Source organism: Bicyclus anynana, chromosome 2 (genome assembly GCF_947172395.1).
Source record: "Bicyclus anynana chromosome 2, ilBicAnyn1.1, whole genome shotgun sequence".
In the NCBI taxonomy this organism is placed as follows: Eukaryota; Metazoa; Arthropoda; class Insecta; order Lepidoptera; family Nymphalidae; genus Bicyclus; species Bicyclus anynana.
This window is the reverse complement of record NC_069084.1, coordinates 1162477-1182971: the sequence shown is the minus strand read 5'-3', so window position 1 is coordinate 1182971 and position 20495 is coordinate 1162477. Positions and strand designations below refer to the sequence as shown.

Genomic DNA, 20495 nt, shown 5'->3' with positions numbered 1-20495 from the left:
ATTCGTAGTGTCATAAAGAGCACATTAAGCCGTCTGTCCCGCTTACTTTCATTAACATCCTGATCTTTAGAGAATTTAACATTATCACCCTAAGACCGCCTGTGTCGTACACTAGTTTTTTGTCCAGTGTAAACATTCTTCTGCCTACTTAAATTGAACAACATGGAAAATTCCTTCTACGATACAGGCTAAGGGTAAGCAGTGCATTTTTAAATCTATGAATTGAAGCCCGCCTACCTGAATTGAAGCAGCGTAATGCATTTTAGCTTCATATCTCCTTTTCTAAAAAAGGCCTTGGCCTGTAGCCATGTAGCGCGTAGATTTTCTGGCTATGATCGCAAACGCTTCGAAAATTAAGTAATTTATGGCATTGGCAGATCCGATCGATAACTTAATCACGTGACTTGTCGATACCGAATGTCATTCTCATACATCATTTAATTTTCGAAGCGTTTGCGATCGTAGAAAGAGATCGACGTGCCTAATGGCTACAAGACCTGGCCCTGTACGCCCTGTTCAATAATAGCATGGTCTTTAAAAAAGAATTTGCAAGATGTGACACAACGCGCTGCCCTGCTCATCTGTCTTCCAGTGATCAGGCTCTTCAGGCGTAATGTTAAGCCTCATGCGCCTTTTTTTATTCTTTACAAGTTAGCCCTTGACTACAATCTCACCTGATGGTAAGTGATGATGCAGTCTAAGATGGAAGCGGGCTAACTTGTTAGGAGGAGGATGAAACTTTATCCTTTTTCGGTTTCTACACGACATCGTACCGGAACGCTAAATTGCTTGGCGGTACGTCTTTGTCGGTAGGGTGGTAAATAGCCGAAGCCTCCCACCAGCCAAGGAATAGCCTGAAACTGTAAACTCTTCAGACTGGCACACGGCAATGCTTCTTAATGTCATAAATAGGTATGTCGGTAGTACCTCCTAAGATCAGCTCTGGCAGAAGCAGCTCAAAGACTACCTATTTCTTTTTTACTTATACCGTAGAAACTTGTAAGTATTTAATTAAATAAATCTCTTTTATGCTATAAGAATTGATGTCTTTTGATATAAAATATTGACTTACCATTTACTTTATGCTTTCAATAGATTCAATTTTCCGACTCAGCATAGCATAAATAGCGAAACGTTTTCAATTCGGTTATCAAAGTGTCTTGGAAAATTAACTCGCTACAAATAAGTCACTCTACTTACTTGAACTATTAGAAATTATATATTTGGGTTACTTAGACCACCTAAGTTTTTAGATGGATAAGTAAAAAACCTACTTTATTAAATGACTAGCCAACGCCTCCCGAAACACTCTGGGATAAAATATAGCCTATAACACTCAGAAATAATGTAGCTTTCTAGTGGTAAAAGAATTTTCAAAATCGGTTTAGTAGATCCAGAAATTACCTCCTGCAATACCACAAACTTTACCTCTATATAATATTAGTAAATAGGACAATGCTTAAAAACGTCTCTAATTATTATTAGTAATTTCAACTATTATATGGCTGAAATATTGAAACTACAAAGTATGCCTATTATTATTAAATCGATAGTTTGTGGTGTTAGAACCTGAACAATTAACGATAATTATAACGTTTATCCCATATTTCTATCACTTTCTAATTTTGTTTTCGCTACAAAAATTAGATAAACGTCCTTTTCCTTCAAGTTGTTTCCTATCTATATATTTTTTTCCTTTTACCAAAATTGATTCAGTCACTTTTTTTTTCTTTATTCTTTCCCGTAGGGAAAAGGCAAAGGTTGGTTCAGTAATCTCTGATTGAAAATACATCACCTTTTTTTCACAACTACTTTACAGCTATGGTTTCTAGCCTTTTTAGCCTATATTATTGTAGACTTATTTTAAACTACAACTTACCTGCAGTATCTGATCCTCCAAAAATAATAAAATAAAATCACAATCCTGCACAGAAACACACAAAATTCACAGCACAATAAACAATAAATAATTCACTATTTAAGATTAATAAATAAGTTTATAATTTCCGAACGTATATTCAGTCACAAACAAATATTGTTTCTTTTTTTAAAATAATCGCTCAAGTTTTAAATTTCCGAACGCAAAGTCACAGACAGAATTTGAATTATTTTTTTTAATTGATCGCTCAAGTTTTAAATTTTCGAACGTTCGAACGCAAAAGTCATAGACAGTAATTTCGCCGCGCACGTTGGCAGCACTGAGCCGCACGTCCGCCTCGAGACCGCGCGTGTTACCGTTTGCCGTTTGCGCATGGTACGGCCGCTAGCCCGCTACGGGCCACGGAATGATATACGTCGCATTGCGTTATCTATGCTTATGTAAAATTCAAAAATTTCGTCGCCGTATCAGACTTTTGGGGGATGTTTTAGAAATTGTAGGTGTTTTAGATAAAAACAAAGAATAGAGATTCATTGTAACGTTTGTCTAAAACTAGCTTTGGAACATTCGTAGCTTATATAAAGCTAATGAGTTACTTGAACAATTCAGTCAGCCAACAAATATAAGTAACGGGTCCTATAAAATACTGCCCCTGTAAGTATCCAACCTGAGACGTAGATGAAAACATACTGGCCTTAAGTACACCGGCAAAAGTGCCTGTACAGAACGGAACATAGCAGGGCTTCTTGGCGGTGGATACAAGCATGGCTGTACTTCCTATGACTGTCTGTTACAAAAATCTCTACTACTTAAATTAATACTGAAAATAAACTAGTAACTAATAAAGTTACTAGTTTATTTTCAGTATTTCTAATCAATTCACTATTATACCAGTTCGTACCAGACATCGGACGGAACTCTATCCTGCATCATTGATATCCTATAAACAGAGTCTTCCTATGCGAATGATTTAAGCACATGGAATGTCTTCAGATTACTGATCTTTTTTAAATATATTAGGTTAGCGCTTAATTACACTCTACAATCATGCCTTGGTGAAAGCAATGAGGAGATCCAAGTCGGAAGCGCTATTGCCTTAATAAAAATGTATAATTACATTTGTCATAAAGGTGCACAAATCATACGTATCAGCTGCAAACATTGACGCGGGAAAAGTGTTGTAATTAGTCCTACAACTGAGCAAGTTTTAAAACTAGACTGAATAGTCATCATCTAGGCCAACGTATTCCTTCAAACTAGACTTAGAAGTGTCAAGCGCGTGCTTATTTTGTGCAATAATTGTTTTTTATGTATATTTGACAATAGCTCGGCTATGTCAAAAAATCCTAAGATTTTTTTTGCATCATTCCATCTTTTATTTTTGTAGATTGTTGTTAAGATATTTATGTTGGCTGCGCGTTTCCGGCAAACCTAGCCTAACCTTTACATGAGCATTGCGTATTTCGAAGGTTTATTCTACCGTAGGGATTTCATCGAGATTCTGCCGATAAAACAATATTTTAATGATCTTGGCACCGAAGTTCCATTTCAGTTTGAAAAATTATTACTTTTAAATTAGCTGAGATTTAATCTGTTTCTACCGATCTACCGGCAAAAAAAGTTTTCCTTTCGCGTGATCCGTCCTAAACCGAAGACCGTCATTACAGTTTCTAAGACCACAAATCCGTATTATTCTCACATTTATGGCCATAGTTGAAACAGCACACGTACGAATAGCCAATGCCAAATTTAAGGCCTCATTTTAACAAGGTCATTTGCCATAAATGGTCCCTGAACCAGGCACAGATTTTCAGTACCACTTGCCCAAAACTTGACATGTTTGTTTTATGTAACTTAGAATTAGAAAGCTGCTATCCTGATAGTAGATTGAAGAGGAATAGATTCCAAGCCTTTCAAAAATTAAAAAATGTAATTATTTTTAAGTTTTTAGGTTTCAACTTACTTAGATACAAAAACGAAACCCTTACCAATGAAATTTTCCTTTCCATTATTAATGGTGGACTGTACACCAGCTCAATAAACGATTAAAGATTAATTATTAATTATTTATACTGGTTTTCTACTAATATCAGTTTATAGTTTTGTTAACGCATCTCTAAAAAAAAAATGACTGACCTGACCCCGTTGTGTGGAATCGATGAATTTGTAAGTACATTCTACTTGATGGTAGGTAACACACTAATTGCCGATCATCGACGCGACTACGCACGCGCGTAAACAGAGTGATTCAAATAAATTGATTGCAATAAAACGTGTGTTTTATTATCCGACCGGTTACAGAGGATATTGGTTATGTGTTCATTCGATTTGAAATTATCGGATAATACAAATTTGATTGGAAGATGATTCCACTCGAGCTTGTTGGTCCAGCGGGCCTACGTCATCGGGCTAAAAGGTCCTCGGTTCGAGCCCTGGGTCAGATGCCTTGTAAAATATTGACGTTTTCTTTTTTCTTAGACTAAATTATCTACTAACAACACAACCTCACTGACAAGTGAACATTTTTTATGAAATCACTTGTCATATGCTCCCAACCTAATTGTTCTTTTTTTTCGGTCACAGCAGCCAATAGGCTACTTGCCTGTTTTGTAAACAGTGTTTAAACTTAATTATAGAAGTATTATAAGCTATATTTTTTCCCGGCAATAATAACCAGTACAAAATTTAATATAAATGAAAAAATATCTATACTAATAAAATTTTTGCCGCCGAAACACAACACATTAGCAAGTGACGTCATTCATAGAGATAACAGCGTGATTGGCATTTGCAGTGATGTGATATATCACGTCACCGCAAGCGCCAATCACAAACCGATGCCTTGTAGCGAATGACGTCACAGTTTATGATTGGCGTTTACGGTGACGTGATAAAAATACAATTTTGTTTTATTATTACGAGATTGTTTTCACAAATAAAAATGTGATTAGCGTTTCTAGTCATCTAAACTGACTATATGCAAAAAATGTTCTTGGTTTTATACAGCAGGCGAGTAGCCTATTTCATGGTGAGATTTACCATGTACGCATTATACAGGTGCACTCTCTATTCCCTCACTCTCACAGTCCGATGGGACGGCAGATCGACACGACCGGAGGAAGATTAGACGCAGGGTCTTACGTACTCTCGAAGAAAGAGGTGTACCAACATCAGTACCAACTTCCCAAGTCCAGGCGCTATTGAGATTATTCTTGTAAGAAAATCACAATAATGAACTTTTTTTGTTTGCCTGACCCGGGATGAGAACCCTAGACCTCATTGTCTGTAGTTAAACTAACTAACCACAGAGTCAATAAAGCAGCATCAAATTATAGAAAATCAGAAGCAGATCAATTTCAAGACAGCTAAAAAAAGTTCTTATAAACATGATAATTCGTGAATACAAATGGGCTTATCCGTCAACGGGCGATGAGATTCTGTCCATCCCCTTGTATTAGCGTTTGCTAAAACGTTTCTTTTTCTTAGAGATCCATAATGGAGTTGAGAAAATCCAACCATGTTTAAACTTGAATTAGGATATCATCATTATTATTCGCCTATTTGAATAACCCAAGGGTAGGGTTTTTCCAAGACTCGATTCACGTTTGACCACAAAACTACTTAACCTAAACCGTAGCAAACTTAAAACTGTTACCGAACTAATGACAGGACACTGTTCACTAAACAAACACCTTTCGGTTCTAGGTATAACCGACAGCCTTTTTTGCAGAGCATGCATGGAGGAAGAGGAAACCCCGATACATGTTATGCTTAGATGCAGAGGTGTATCGGAACAACGCGCAGCACACATTGGATCCCCAGCAACACTCCATGAGGCGTTCGGCGACCTGGGCGGCCTGCTAAGCTTCTGGAGCGAGCTCGGTTGGCTGGAGTGACTCCAGCGGAAACCAGCACCGAAGGGACGTACAACGGCCAAACCTTAGTGGCCAAGTGCGGAAAAGGCCAGGAAAAGAAGAAGAAGAAGAAGAAGAACCCAAAGGTACGCGTACCTCCTTATAGTTATTTTGATGGCGTCCGTGGCGTAATGCTATGCGCGGTGGATTTACAAGACAGAGGTCATGGGTTCGATCCCCGGCTGGGCGGATTGAAGTTTTCTTAATTGGTCCATGGACCTGGTGGAAGGCTTCGGCTGGGGCTTGTTATCACCCTACCGGCAAAGACTTAGTGGAAGCCACAGTGGAAGCGTCCTACCATCCAAACCTGGACCAATTCAGAAAACCTAAGTCGGCCCAGCCGAAGGTCGAACTCAGGACCTCCGTCTTGTAAATCCACCGCGCATACCACTGCGCCACGAAGGCCGTCAAAGCTTTCCGTGCTTGTGCTTGCGTGCCACGGAGAGCACGAGCTTTCCGTGCTCTCCGAGGCACGGGGGTATACTAACGCCGTCTTGTAAGAAAAATCCCAATAATCAATTTTTTGTTTTCTTGACCCGGGTTTCGAACCCCATTGTCGGTAGCCGGACCAGCTTACCACGGAACAACTGTGCGATGAATATTCCTACTACTAAACTTAAATCCAATTTAAGTTTTAATTAAATTTCAATGTACAAAACCCTATTCGTGTGAACTGACTCAATGCTGACCAGTTGTTTGTAATTTCCTTGTTATTACATCGTAGCGAATGCAATATTTCTCCAGGGATCCTTAGGTTTATTGCTAGGCGTTGATCGTGCCCTTTATTTGTCTAGCGCAATGGAGATCTTATTTGCTAAGAAATTACCCGGGATTCACTGTTTATTGCGTTTATTATTAACTTGCTGCGATTTTTTTCTTGCTGATATTGAGCCAATTTAATTGATTAAATCTAAACTGATAAAATCCTATTTCTTTAAAACTTTTTTACTCAAACATAGGTATATATAGGAACAAGATAAAATTTAGGAAACATAATATAATTCATCCGAATAATTTAAATTTTAATAAATATAACTGGTTAGATAATACAGTGCAAGCAGCGATTTTGATCATTAACAACCCATATTCGGCTCACTGTTGATTAATCTATTAATAATTAGTCATTAATAATCTATTTTCTTACTCATTACTATGAGCCTGTTGAAGCTTGAAATAAAGTATTATTATTATAATCTATCAATTACTAATAAGTGTAGTAATTACCTACTTACAAATAAACACAGCATGCAAATGAATAAAAAATCTTTTCTGTATGAGTCTGCATATAGTACTCCTACAAAAAAAAAGTTATTTACAAGGGTTAATCGTCGATTGCTCAACATATTTTATCATTTACATTTATGACATTGAAAATTAAATCACACAAATTGCGACAAAAAGGACTTGGCACTTATTTTAAAACATGAGATTTTATCGCGGTCTTGTATATTTACGATAATCTCTGAAACTGCTAAACGAGTTTATTTTTATAGAAAGCCTAGCAAACGCCCCGTGGTTTCACCCTCGCAGTTCCAGTTCCAGTAAAAATCCGGGGATAATATATAGCCTATGTCACTCGATTAAAATGTAACTTTCCGATGGTGAAACAATTTTAAGAATCGTACGATTGCTTTTTAAGTTCAGTTTAACCTTACCTCTTTATAATATTACATTACATTTAATCATCGCTAGCAGCTATATTCTTTCTTTCATTAAAACCGGATAAAAATTTTAATAATCAACTCCACAAGGACGAAGCCTTGCTCACATAATGCGTAATTACTTAACAATCTAAACTGTTTTCAAGGGTATATAAAATAATTTATAAATAAAAGAAGTTTCCGTTTAATAAAATATTGGAAATTTTGTTTGAAGCGCCGCGCAGCTCCCGGGGGTTTTATAATGAACCGATGCAAAATGCAAATTCATTACGATCTTATTTCTCTAGCCATGACAAATAAGCTGCCTCGATTTATGGAAAAGCGTTCAGATTTTATAATAATAAATTAATCATCGGGAAATAAAGTGTGTATTAGATATGGAAGTATGATTATGTGGTTCTGGAAACGACTTCGTTTTGATAGAAATGTCTTGTGAATTATGTGGTTCAAGCATTGTTGGTCCATTGGTTATCCTGTGTCTTCGATCCACGAGGTCCTGATGGATTTCTGGGTCGGACTATGCTAGTTTTTCTTTCTTTTTAAGAATTTTTTAATTAAAATTCACAGCTTTTTGGGCAGAGCGTTGTGGGCCTATACTCAGGCCTGGACTTGTAGTGGTCCGTTACAAATAGGCTGACAATGATGATGGAACAATGTGAATTAAAATCTAGAAAATATTCTATTACTAGCGGACGCCCGCGACTTCGTCCCCCTTCATCATTATCAACCCATATAATATAAGAAAATTCTCTGGTATAAAGGTTTTCTTACGATGATTTTCCTTCACCGTTTGAGACATGTTTGATATTTAATTTCATAAAATGCAAATAACTGAACAAAGAGTTGTGATAGCCCAGTGGATATGACCCCTGCCTCCGATTCCGGAGAGTGTGGGTTCGAATCCGGTCCGGGGCATGCACCTCCACTGGGCTACCACATGTCCACTGGGATACCACAGCTCGTCTTTAGGCCTCCCTAATCCGGCCCTAGCGCAAAATCCGTTCTTAGCGGACGTCTGCTAACTACAATTCGTGATATTGTGATCATGTGATAGTGACCATTCGCTTTTTTAAATGTTGATAGTGTCCATGTTCAGAGGTGGTAATGACAACGATAAGAATTTAACCTAGTCAGAGAATATATTATTTAGGAGAGATAGGCCCAAAACTTAAGTTTATCTCGATTGTAAAAAGTCCATTGGGAACTGTACTTGTTCTGGGAGAAAGTTTACCTATGTCATAAGCTCTTATTTATTCAAGCTATGTCCTGAATTTATGTTTTCTACCTTGTATGCAAAACCACCGTGTACCACTTTTTTTACACAATGATGACTAAACGCACTTTGAAAGGCTATTTTTAATAAGTAAATGCAGAAAATAAAGTATTAAATATTTTTTGCCGTTTCTATACTTTCTTTCTTCGAGTTCAATGAAACACAAAAAACACGAACAAAAAAGTCACATTTTACGAATAAAATCAAACAAAATGACAAAAAAAAATGTCAAAGACAAAAATGTTTTTACTAGAATATTCGAAAGAGGGTTTCACTCTATCTCCTAAGACTTCCTAATTCTTATTTTCCGACTTAGCTTTACAAAAGTTAGGAAACAAAAGAGAAATACTTAATTACAATAAAGCTCCATTTTGGGACTTAAAAATGAGATTCAAGTCATAAAAGCCGACCGACCCAATACCCATAAAGATAGCATCGCTCTCACTAAAGACGTAAAGGCGTTTAAAATGTTAAAAGAACAGAACCGACCGATCGCCTATTAACCTCTGAACCGGCTATATATAGCGTGAAACACGTCCGTCTGTCCATATTACTCTGAGAGGCACTGCAACTGCATGACAGGCTAACAAAAACATAAACACCTTTTTTCTTGATTAGTTTATTTCCTTTGTTTACCTCTATTTTTATTAGGATCATGTTAATGTGATCCTAATATATAATATATAGAGAAAAAGAAAGAAAAATAAATAGATACAAGTAACATAAAAAATATTAATAAAAAGATAAAATGCAAAAAAATGTACTAAGTATAAAAGTGTTACCTACTTTGTTCTGTTTAAAAATTATTAGAATAATTATTGTACCTTATACCTTATGTAAATGGGAAATAATAAAAGGCTTTTTTATTTTTATTATTTATTTATTCATGTTAATGTTACGTACAACTCTTTTTGTTTAGTAAAATAAGTAAAAAAGTATGAATTTTACATTGATATTAGTGACTTGTTTTTCTTTTTTCAGTTCATTACGCTTAAGCAATCTGTTTTTTTTTGTTTTTATAATAATATTTTTATACCTACACAACAGTAGCGAAGATTGAAATTTTCTCGTAGGTGTGTTTTTGACTGACTACGTTAAATTATGTACGTCCGTAAAACTCGTGGATTTTTTAAAAGGTAACCCAATAGGAATCGAGTTGTTAGAAACCATCGCCCCTGCAACACACTTACCTAGTAAGTTCTTGAAAATATTTTTTTCTCTTACAACCGTCTTGTAATTCGAAGTAGGTAGCTAATTTACTGTGCAATATAGCATATTACATCTAGAATCATACATACTAGTTATTGCTAAAATACATACATAGGTAATTAATAACCGTAGTCGCGAAGTTCAGTACGCAATTAGTATTCAAATTATACCAGTTCATAGAAACAACGCTAACAAACGCCGTAAATTGAAAATATCATAATTATTATAGTTTTAATTACACTTTAGGTATGTTCGTTCCGTACCCACATAAGTTGGAAGAACTTTGAAATACATGATAGGGTACCACACGTGTCCATTTATCAGGACTATTCCATTTAGAAGCTCCACAAACCATTTTCTCATAAGTGTATTCACATAATATATTGTCTATTATTTGACAGAAAGTAAGAAAATTAAATAAACAGTCAGGTAAAAATTAAATCGGATCGTCTTTGTCAATAGTTAATTAAGAACCATCTCGATTAGGTTCGTACATCAATTTTTAAACAAAAAAAAACCGCATCGCAGCACATCCACTCTTTAGATACTACAAGAAGAATTTACGCAAGCCGATTCCCGCCAGGTTACTTTTAAAAATCCATGCACATTCATTGTTGTACTGTATCTAAATATATGAGAAACCTTAGTTTGTATCGCGCTATATGAATTTCCTTTTGTTTGGGACGGCTTACCCTTCATCTTAATTTCATCCTTCGCCACTGAAACATACAACAACACAGTTAGACAGGTCCGACTTTTAACACCACTCTTTTTCACGTGGGCAGTTAAAAATACTCAAATCCATGTACAAACTCCAAAACAAACGATCCGGACTTCTGAAAACCGCGTAAGTACATATGTGTGGTGTGGAGCAATTAAAAGTTGATTCTAAAAATCTATAGCCCTCGCCACTGGCCGGGGGCCAGGCTGCGGCCACGGAAACAATTGTCCGCGATAACGCAGCTATTGTGGTCACTGGTCACCGTGCGAACTGTGTGCGGTTATTTTACATTACTTTTTCACTGCACAGTGTATTTATAGGTAACTGTATATCGTTGGTTTGATTGTAAGCCTATGTGGCTTTGAATTTGAACGTGACAGCCCAGTGGATTTGACTTCTGCCTTCGATTCGGAGGGCGTAGGTTTGATTTTGGTCCGGGGCGTTCACTTCCAACTTTTCAGTTAGGGGCATTTTAAGAAGTTCAAATATCACTTGTCTCAAATGGTGGAAGCAAACTGTATGCATACCTGTGATTTTTCTCTACGTGTGTGAAGTCTGATTGGGTGCATGGTAGACTAATTAGCTTATCCCCTCTCATTCTGACAAGAGACTCAACAGTAAACCAACAGTAAAAAAGTAAATTTATTGTTAATGATGATGTGGTTTTGAATGAAATGTGGTACTGGGTCTGGCAAAGAAGTTGTGACTTTTTCGTTCTTTGTACAAGCTCTTGATACCAGCCCGGTTAAGTGGGAAATTAGTGGTGTTACACATCCAGAAAACCGACGGACAACGCATTAAATCGTCAGTCCCGGTCGTTATCATTAACATCTGATAGTTATCGTTAAAGAAAGAAAGAAAAGATCTTACGTAACATAATTTTATCTTTTATCACAATGTCTTACGCTAATAGTGTAGTAGTTGATAAATAAATTCTTATTAACGCCAATATGAAAGACCAATGTCTGAAGAAATTTGTGATTTTTTTCAGATTTTTCATTTGGATTTTAACTTTATTTATAAAGATTATAATAATGTGGTTATTGTTAAATTTTCTTAAGACTATTTAGGGTCTGTTGCCTCAAGTTCTGTAGCAGAAGCAACAGAACGCCACTTTGTCGTAATTGTATGTAATGTTTACACCTTGCCTGTTAATTCGCATTGGATCAGCGTGGTGGGTTTTAGCCTCAAATGTGTGGTGTAAACCAATAGAAATAGATTCGTCTGGCTGGTTACAGCCACGTAAACAATAGTCCGCCAATTGTCCGCTATGACGCAGCTATTGTGGTCACCGCGCGAACTGTATGCGGTTACGTTTTGCTTTTTCACTGCATCGAACCGTATATTTATATATTTATTTAAGTTACTTACCCTTTGAAACTGTGGACTTTGTTTGTGGCTTCATTTCGCTTTGCGCTCTCGATGAGTAAATAATTATGAATCTGTGTAAATAATGATGAAAATTTTCGTTTCTACGTAACTTGAATTTACACAGAATGTCCAGTAGAGAACAACATACTCTAGAGTCTAGAGAGTGATAGCTGACATCTAGGCGTAATAAAATAACGAAATTTATTGTAACTTTTAAACCGTAAAACTTCAGCTGACATGTATTTGGTTATTTTTAACCGACTTCAGAAAAAAAGGAGGTTCTCAGTTCGACGCGTATGTTTTTTTAAAATTTAGCCTCAGAACTTCATCGTTTCTTAACCAATTTTGAAAATTCTTTTTTGTTAGAAAGGGTACTCTTGAAGTGGTCCCATTGTCATCATGTAAGGATATGATGGTGGTATCCTGGAGAAATCGAGGAAAACATTCAAAAATCGTAAGAACAGCTACAATTCTATAAAGGTCTGTAGTCGATCTGATGATGAAACCGAAGCACACACGACCGGTACTCTTCAACGGTTTACAGTAGTTGCATTGTGTTTGGGCTCCATTAATTTGTGTCGACAAGAACTAACCACCTAGACGGTTTGTGATTGTCATTAGGGGTCTGGTGATGAAGACGAATGACAGTTAATGGAACTCCTCAAAGGCTTACAGTAGCTACCTTGAGATTAGGCTAGATTTATTTGTATTGATGAGGACCTAGACTTGGGACTTGAAACGAATGTGTAAGGAATTGAAACAGTTGTGCAGTAGTGCCACTAAATGGCGCTGTTTCAATTCCTTAGGAATTCGCGTTTACGTTTACTCAATCGTCACAACATGAAACCATTGAAAACTCCCACTAGGCACTGAGCTCTGACTTCTTTTGGTTATATTGAAATGCATAGAGGTAATACAAAGCGATAAGCGTTAGTTTTGGCGTTCTATTTTCTGTGGGCAATGCTGTGTTTAGCTAGTGAGCTGTCAGTTGAAGCCTGTAACGCATCAGCCTACCTTACCTTATCAGCCGATAGACGTCCACTGCTGGACATAGGCCTCTTGCATGGACCTCCAAGCACAACGATCTCGAGCCGCCAGCATCCAGCGGCTCCCTGCAACCTGCTTGATATCCTCGGTCCACCTAGTGGGGGGTCGCCATTCCAGCACCTTGGGACCCCAACGTCCATCGGCTCTTCGAACTATGTGGCCCGCCCATTGCCACTTCAGCTTCGCGACTCGCTGAGCTGTGTCAGTGACTTTGGTTCGTCTGCGGATCTCCTCATTCCTGATTCGATCACGCAGAGAAACTCCAAGCATAGCTCGCTCCATCGCAAGCTGAGTGACTTTGAGCCTTCTAATAAGGCCCATAGTCAGCGACCAAGTCTCGGATCCGGAACGCATCAGCACAGGCCTCTATATAATATTCTGTTTGGGAATTAATTTTGCACGCATTACTATGGGATGGGCTTACGCTTAATTGCACACCTGTTGGCGAGTGGTAATGCCGCTTAGACTGGACTTGTGTAATAATGCACTATTATATCTAACCGTACAATGTGTTCTAGCTTGCGTTTTTGGATGTTTTTTGCTTCCAAAGAAACGAAACAATGTTACTATCACTGGTGCATCAGGATAACGTTTCAAAATCTTTATAGGCCCTGAACTTGGTGAAATCACACTAATATTATAATGGCGAAAGTTTGTGTGTAAGTATGTTTGTTCCTCTTTTACGCTGCGGCTACTAAAGCGATTTGGCTGAAATTTGGAATGGAAATAGATTTTGCTCTGGATTAACACATAAGCTACTTTTCATCCCGGAAAAATCCATGGTTCCCGCGGTATTTGTGAAAAACTGAATTCCACGCAGACGAAGGGCGCGAGCGTCCACTAGTTTTTAATAAACAGCCACATTGTGCTATAAATTACTTGGTACGTTATCGTAGTCTTACGCTCAGAAATTGTTATTGTCCCTCTACCCTTAGCTACTACAATAGAGTTTTTTGTATACCTACCTACTTAGGATAAAATTAGATGTTTTATCAAGAATAAGGTACTCAGGGAAAATCAATTTGATAATATATCATCATTATCATCTTGATGATGACGACTGAGTAAACTATACTGTTTGTTTTTTTTATTATTATTTTTTACAAGTTAGCCCTTAACTACAATCTCACCTGATAGTAAGTGATTCTAAGATGGAAGCGGGCTAACTTGATAAGAGTAGGATGAAAATCCACACCCCTTTCGGTTTCTACACGTCATCGTAACGAAATGCTAAATCGCTTAACGGTACGTCTTTGCCGGTAGGGTGGTAACTAGCCACGGCCGAGGCCACCCATCAGCTACCTGGACCAACTAAGAAAACCTCAATCGGCCCAGCCGGGGTTCGAACCCAGGACCTCCGTCTTGTAAATCTAGGGTAGGGGTAAGGTAGGGTAGTGGTAGGGTAGGTTTATGGTATAGGGATAGGGTAGGGGTAGGGTAGTGATAGGGTAGTTGTAGGGTAGGGTAGGGTAGGGGTAGAGTAGAGGTAGGGTAGGGGTAGGGTAGGGGTAGGGTAGGGGTAGAGTAGAGGTAGGGTAGGGGTAGGGTAGGGGTAGGGTAGGGGTAGGGGTAGGAGTATGGTAGTGTAAGGTAGGGATAGGGAAGAAGTGCAAATAAATAAATTAATAAGTCAAAGCGAAGCTTGAGCGAGTCCGCTAGTATCTATATACAATTATGAAAACTTACATAACCTATTTCACTACCACAATTATCACAAATTCAAAGAGACCTCATATATCAAAATCCGTCCATCCGTCCGTCCGTCCATCCGCTAAAGAAATGGACATACACTAATACATAAAAATATACACGTATTCGCATTTGTAATATTGACCCGCCAACTCGCATTGGAGCTGCATGGTGGGTCGAAGCTCCATATCCCCTCTCCTATACGGAGGGCTGCCTGGCGTTGTTGTAATAATGAAAATAATGATGATGAATAAGTAATGGTAAGGAATTTGTGTGACATTCAACAAGCATCAAACGTAAATTGAAAGCGTTAACACGGCAGTAGTCCGTCGGTACAAATTGACCGCATGCGGTTGATGTGAGTAGCTCCAAGTACGCGCAGTACGCGAGCCCACCGCAGGGAGCGGCAGGCTGCTTGTTAACCCGATAGATCACTGTACCGAGCCCTCCCTGGTATGATTTCTGTGCCCGAACGCTGACTATAATATTATTATCAATTACTAGCGGACCCGGTCAAGCTTCGCTTTGACTTATATGCACTTCTTCCCTATACCTACTCTACACTACCCCTACCCTACCCCCACCCTACCCCTATCCTACCGCTACCTTACCCTAAGGGTTGTTTTTATGGTTTTCCCGATAATTATTCCATTTTTTCTCACCTTTTAAACCTTCCCTATACCTCGACGAACATTTCAAAGACCATGATAAGACACATCCGTTCAGCCGTTCTCGAGTTTAAGCGAGACTAACGAACAGCAAGCATTTTTATATATATGATGATGATTTCTGTGGGGGATATTGACAATTGTTTTCGCCGCGTTACAACGACTTGCGGTACGGACGGCTTCAGTGTGCTCGTAGCGTTCGAGCCGCCCACATCTCTTGTTATGTAATCCTTTATGGGTTACTTGGGATAGGCGGGGAGAATGACTTGAGTGGAAAAGGGGAGTGATTTTTAACAGTCAAAGGCGCCTTTAACCCTACACACAACGTTCACAAGTGCGTGACTTCACGCAAGTGTTACGAGGGCCTACGAGTTCCATCTAACAAACTATAAATATACTAAACTATCTATATGTTATTATAAACATTGTCTGTTATTTGCTGATAATAATTCTTCAATGTCATGATTACAGTTTTTCGTTTATAAGATACTGATTTGACTAAACCTAAAGATTCTATCTTTAGCTTTATTATTTAAACTCAGATTAAAGTAAACTATTTACATTTTATAATTAATTTAAATATTATAATGATATTAATTTTATAATGTTAGACTAAGCCGTAAAACTGTATAATTAAAAAGTAGTTGTAAGATACAGAAACCATTTTGAATTGTAAGTCATAGTCGGTAATTATTTTGTCGTCTGGTAGTCAGTCGAGCGCGATCTTTGTTGGTGATAATACACTTTGTTGGAACTATACGAAGATTTTCATTGCTGAATACACATTCCTGACGTCACGCTGCCCGTCTCAGTAATACAAGGTCATTCTCTGCCATTCTAGGGTCTTATTTTAGTTACAGTTTGATTTGTTAATTAATTTGTCCTGACAAATGTTGTGAATCATAATCAAATTTGTTCGAAATTAGTTTTCTTATTTTTGTAATCACTTCTGAGTTTGCTAAAACAATATTGTCATATATTGTCAATATCATTTATCACCCACGTAACATAAAGAATAGAATGCTCCGTATAAGCTGGACGGCGAAAGTGTCTAACCTGAATGCAGAAGATTGAGCTTGTAAGAACCATTAAGCAGCGGAAGATATCATACCTCGGGCATATTTGCGACACGATAGATACCGTTAGCTTCATCATGATGGGCAAGATTGCAGCCAAAAGAGCAGTAGGAAGAAGGAAGAAGTCCTGGCTACGAAACATAAGGGAGTGGACTGGCATAAAGACAGTCGAAGAACTTTTGCGCCTAGCCATGGACAAGGAAAACTTTAGTAAGATGATCGCCTTCGACACTTCAGTAATCGACCTTCAGTAATGGAGTGGCAGAAGAAGAACATATAGCACATAAGTTACGCTTCTTATATCCGTGATATCACTCAAACCAATATTAGGAATGGGAAAAAAAGTCTGTCTGTCTGTCTACCTATTTGTGGGCAACCACTGAACCGATTTGGATCAAATTTTCTATAGGTACGTATAAATGCGTATGCGTAACACTTTTTTTATAAGTAATGAACAACAATAATGGCAACACCACTCAGATCCATATCCATTTTGCCCTCCAAAAGTTTCGAGCAGTGTTGCATTTTCAATTTTGGGCGTTGGAAATAGACCTTCTTTTAACTTCATACTATTTTTGAACGCTTTTTTTAAATTCCGTTAAAAAAACTCTCGTGCGAATGAGGGCTAAAGGTTGCCGACTACGGAACACTGAAATGATCTAAACACATGCAGTGCCGCAGTAAGAGACCGCAGAACTGTATAACGGCAACAATTGCTTAAAAGCGGTCAGCTTTGGCCGCCTGCCCAGCGCTTTGGACTTTTAGCGCCGACGTTTAATTGCTATATCCACTTACCTGATACACTTCTGTGTGTGGACAACTGAATGTATTCGTACAATGAATAATGCCATCAAACACAGGTTAATATTTTGAAAATCCCGCGACATTCTTATAAATGCGACGCGATTTAGCTACCATTTAACGTAATGTCAAATTCTTTCTAAAGATCACGGTTTTTCGTCTATAAAATTGTATCCACAGCTTTTTGGGAGTTGCTAACTTGGGGATCCATAGCCCTAATGTGTCCAAACAACTTACTAAAAAAATTAGAAATAATAACATCATGTTCTGTTAATTGTTGATTTAGACCGACCTAATCCATTTTAATAGAAAACGCTACTATAATTAGATTGGTTTATTGGATTTCATCATATCATCATCATTTTCAACCCATATTCGGTTCACTGCTGAGTCAAGTCTCCTATCAGAATGAGAGGGGTTAGGCCAATTATAGTGCACCGAGCTGGCCCAATGCGGATTGGCAGACTTCACACACGCAGATATATTTGCGATGACTCACATAAGAAAAAACTGAATGGAGCCAATTAGGCCACAGGACCATCAGCTCAATGAAAGACGTTGAAAGTCAACTTGCATAATATTTTCACCATAGAAACTTTGTTTATTTGATATGTTTACACTTAGTTGCATTTAAATCTGGTATGCAATTGATACAACTGGCGTGAGTGATCCAGACGTTTACAACTGCATGTACGTTACAGGGTGCTCGGTTCGTGCGGGTTAGGAATGCCTTTGTTTACAACCAAGAGCTTCTAACCATACATCCAGGGCTTAGCTCGGAGTTTTTCTCAACCAAGTTTTTTTCAAGCGCACGGTGAATCCATAGAACGCTATTCGTCTCAAATTAAAACCTGTATTTTATCAAATACAGTAAAATTCCATTTGTTACTAAAATAAAGAGTCTTGACAAACAGAGAGACGCCTGGACAAAGATATGCTTCTATAAGGGTTTACGAAGAAGGAATGTGTTTTTCTAACATTAAGCAACAATGCGGCCGGGTGTGACACCGGTGCGAGAAAGGAGAACATTCACGCTCCATACATTTTTGGGCTCTTTTTGAAAGTGCCGGCCAACAAAAAAAAATGGCACGACTCGCTAGAATTAGCTATTTGGAGCAATAGTTAATATGGCATAAAAGTTGTCAGGTGGCTCTGAACCAAGTTATACAGGTTCGACGATTCGTTATTTCCATACATTTTGTCAATTTTCAAAAGTGTCCGCTAAGAAAAAAAACTGATACTTATCGTTAGAACTGCCCATTTGGAACAATAGTTAGTATGGCACAAATGTTGTAAGATTGTTCTGAATCAAGTTATACAGGTTCAATGACTCGTCACTTCTATACATATTTTTTGAGTTTTGTAAGTGACCACCTACACTATAAATAATACGTATCGTTGTAACTAGCATTTGCAGCAATAGTTACTATGGCATAAACATTTTAGTATAGCTCTGTGTCCAGTTATGCAGTTTCGATGATTCGTCAAATCCATATGTTTTATTGATTTTCAAAGTGCCGTTTTACAAAAATATGCACTTATCACTGCACTTATCGTCAGAACTGCCCATTTGGAGTAATATTTAGTATGTCACGAATGCTGTAGGTTTGGTCTAAACCAAGTTATAAAGGTTCGATATCGCGTCACTTATATGCATTTTATTGAGTTTTTGTAAGTGCCCACCGACAATATTCATGATACGTATCGTTTTAACTGGTCATTTGTGGCAATAGTTAGTATAACACGAATTTTGTAGGGTTGCTCTAAACCAAGTTATACAGGTTAATTGGCATGTCATCTCCATACATTTTATTAATTTTAAAAGGTGCCTGCCAATAAAATTCTTACAGGTATCATTTTAACTGATCATTTAGACATACTTTGTCAGTTAGTATGGCAGACACGTTGTATAAATGCTCTGATCTAAGTTATACAGGTGTGACTATTTGTAATATCCATACATTTTCTTGATTTTTAAGTGCCAACCATTAAAATGGTACGTATCATTAGAACTGGCTGTAATAGGAACGGGCAGTAATAGTTAGTATAGTACAACAACCGTTGTAGGCCTGCTCTGAGCCATGTTATACAAGTTCAATGATTCTTAATTTCTATGCATTTTATCGATTTAAGCAATACAGTTAGTTGGTAGGTATGACAGAAACATTGTATGATTGCTTTGATCCAAGTTATTTGCGTTCGATGATTCGTCACTTATGATTTTGTTGATATCTGAATGTAATGGGGAACAATAAATAGGCAATAATGATGAATACTTAACTAATAATATGAAATAAATGTCATCATGGTGTAAGAGCTGTGTCATCATTATTTGTTATGTTCTTCCTTCTGGACCGTTTCTGCACTTGGCCATGTGATTCGCCGTTGTGCGTGTATTTGTTATGTTATTCAAGCTTGTAAACCGAAATTACCATTACTTGAAGAACTTAATAAAACATTTTTATTTCTCTCAATGCACAATAACACAATTTTAGTTACATTTGCACCATAATGTTGAATTTGTGCAAATGCTTAGAATCATTATTTCTATATTTTATATTATTGCTTTTATGTTTTCCAACTTCTTTGGAAATCAATGAATGAAAGTTATATAACTTGTTTCAGTACTAGAGTTTTTTTTAAAGCGTGTGCAACGTGTTACTAACTATTGCTCCTAATGACTAGTTTTAACGTTAGGTACCACATTTTAGGTGAACGGTACTTTAAAAAATCAGTAAAATATATGGATGTGACAAATCGTCTAAACAGTATAAACTTGGATCTATACTACAACGTTTATGCCATAGTAACTATTACTGAAAATGGCTATTTATAACGATAAATAGCATTTACTTTGTAACTTACAAAACTCCATCAAATACATTGAAGTGACGAGACATCGAACCTGTATAACTTGGTTCAGAACAATCTTGCAACATTTGTGCCATACTAACTATTACTCCAAATGGGCAGTTTTAACCATAAGTACCATATTTTTGTTAAACGGTACTTTAAAAAATCCATAAAATAAATGGATTGGACGAATCATCGAAACTGTATAACTCGACACAAAGCTATACTACAATGTTTATGCCATAGTAACTATTGCTGCAAATGCTAGTTACAACGATACGTATTATTTATATTGTAGGTGGTCACTTACAAAACTCAAAAAATATGTATAGA

The 20495-nt window shown here is 37.4% G+C and overlaps 2 protein-coding genes across 2 annotated transcripts in view; one reads left to right on the top strand and one right to left on the bottom strand.

The window, feature by feature from the left end:
* LOC112055612 (protein madd-4) overlaps positions 1-2225 on the bottom strand; it is a 352294-nt gene extending 350069 nt beyond the window's left edge. The window contains exon 1 of the mRNA XM_052886188.1: positions 1880-2225. The gene's annotated coding sequence lies outside the window, so the exon portion shown is untranslated. The remainder of the gene's footprint in view (positions 1-1879) is intronic.
* The window catches only part of LOC112047351 (probable 39S ribosomal protein L24, mitochondrial), a 503102-nt gene that overhangs the window by 403424 nt on the left and 79183 nt on the right, over positions 1-20495 (top strand). The gene's annotated exons all lie outside the window — the stretch shown is intronic.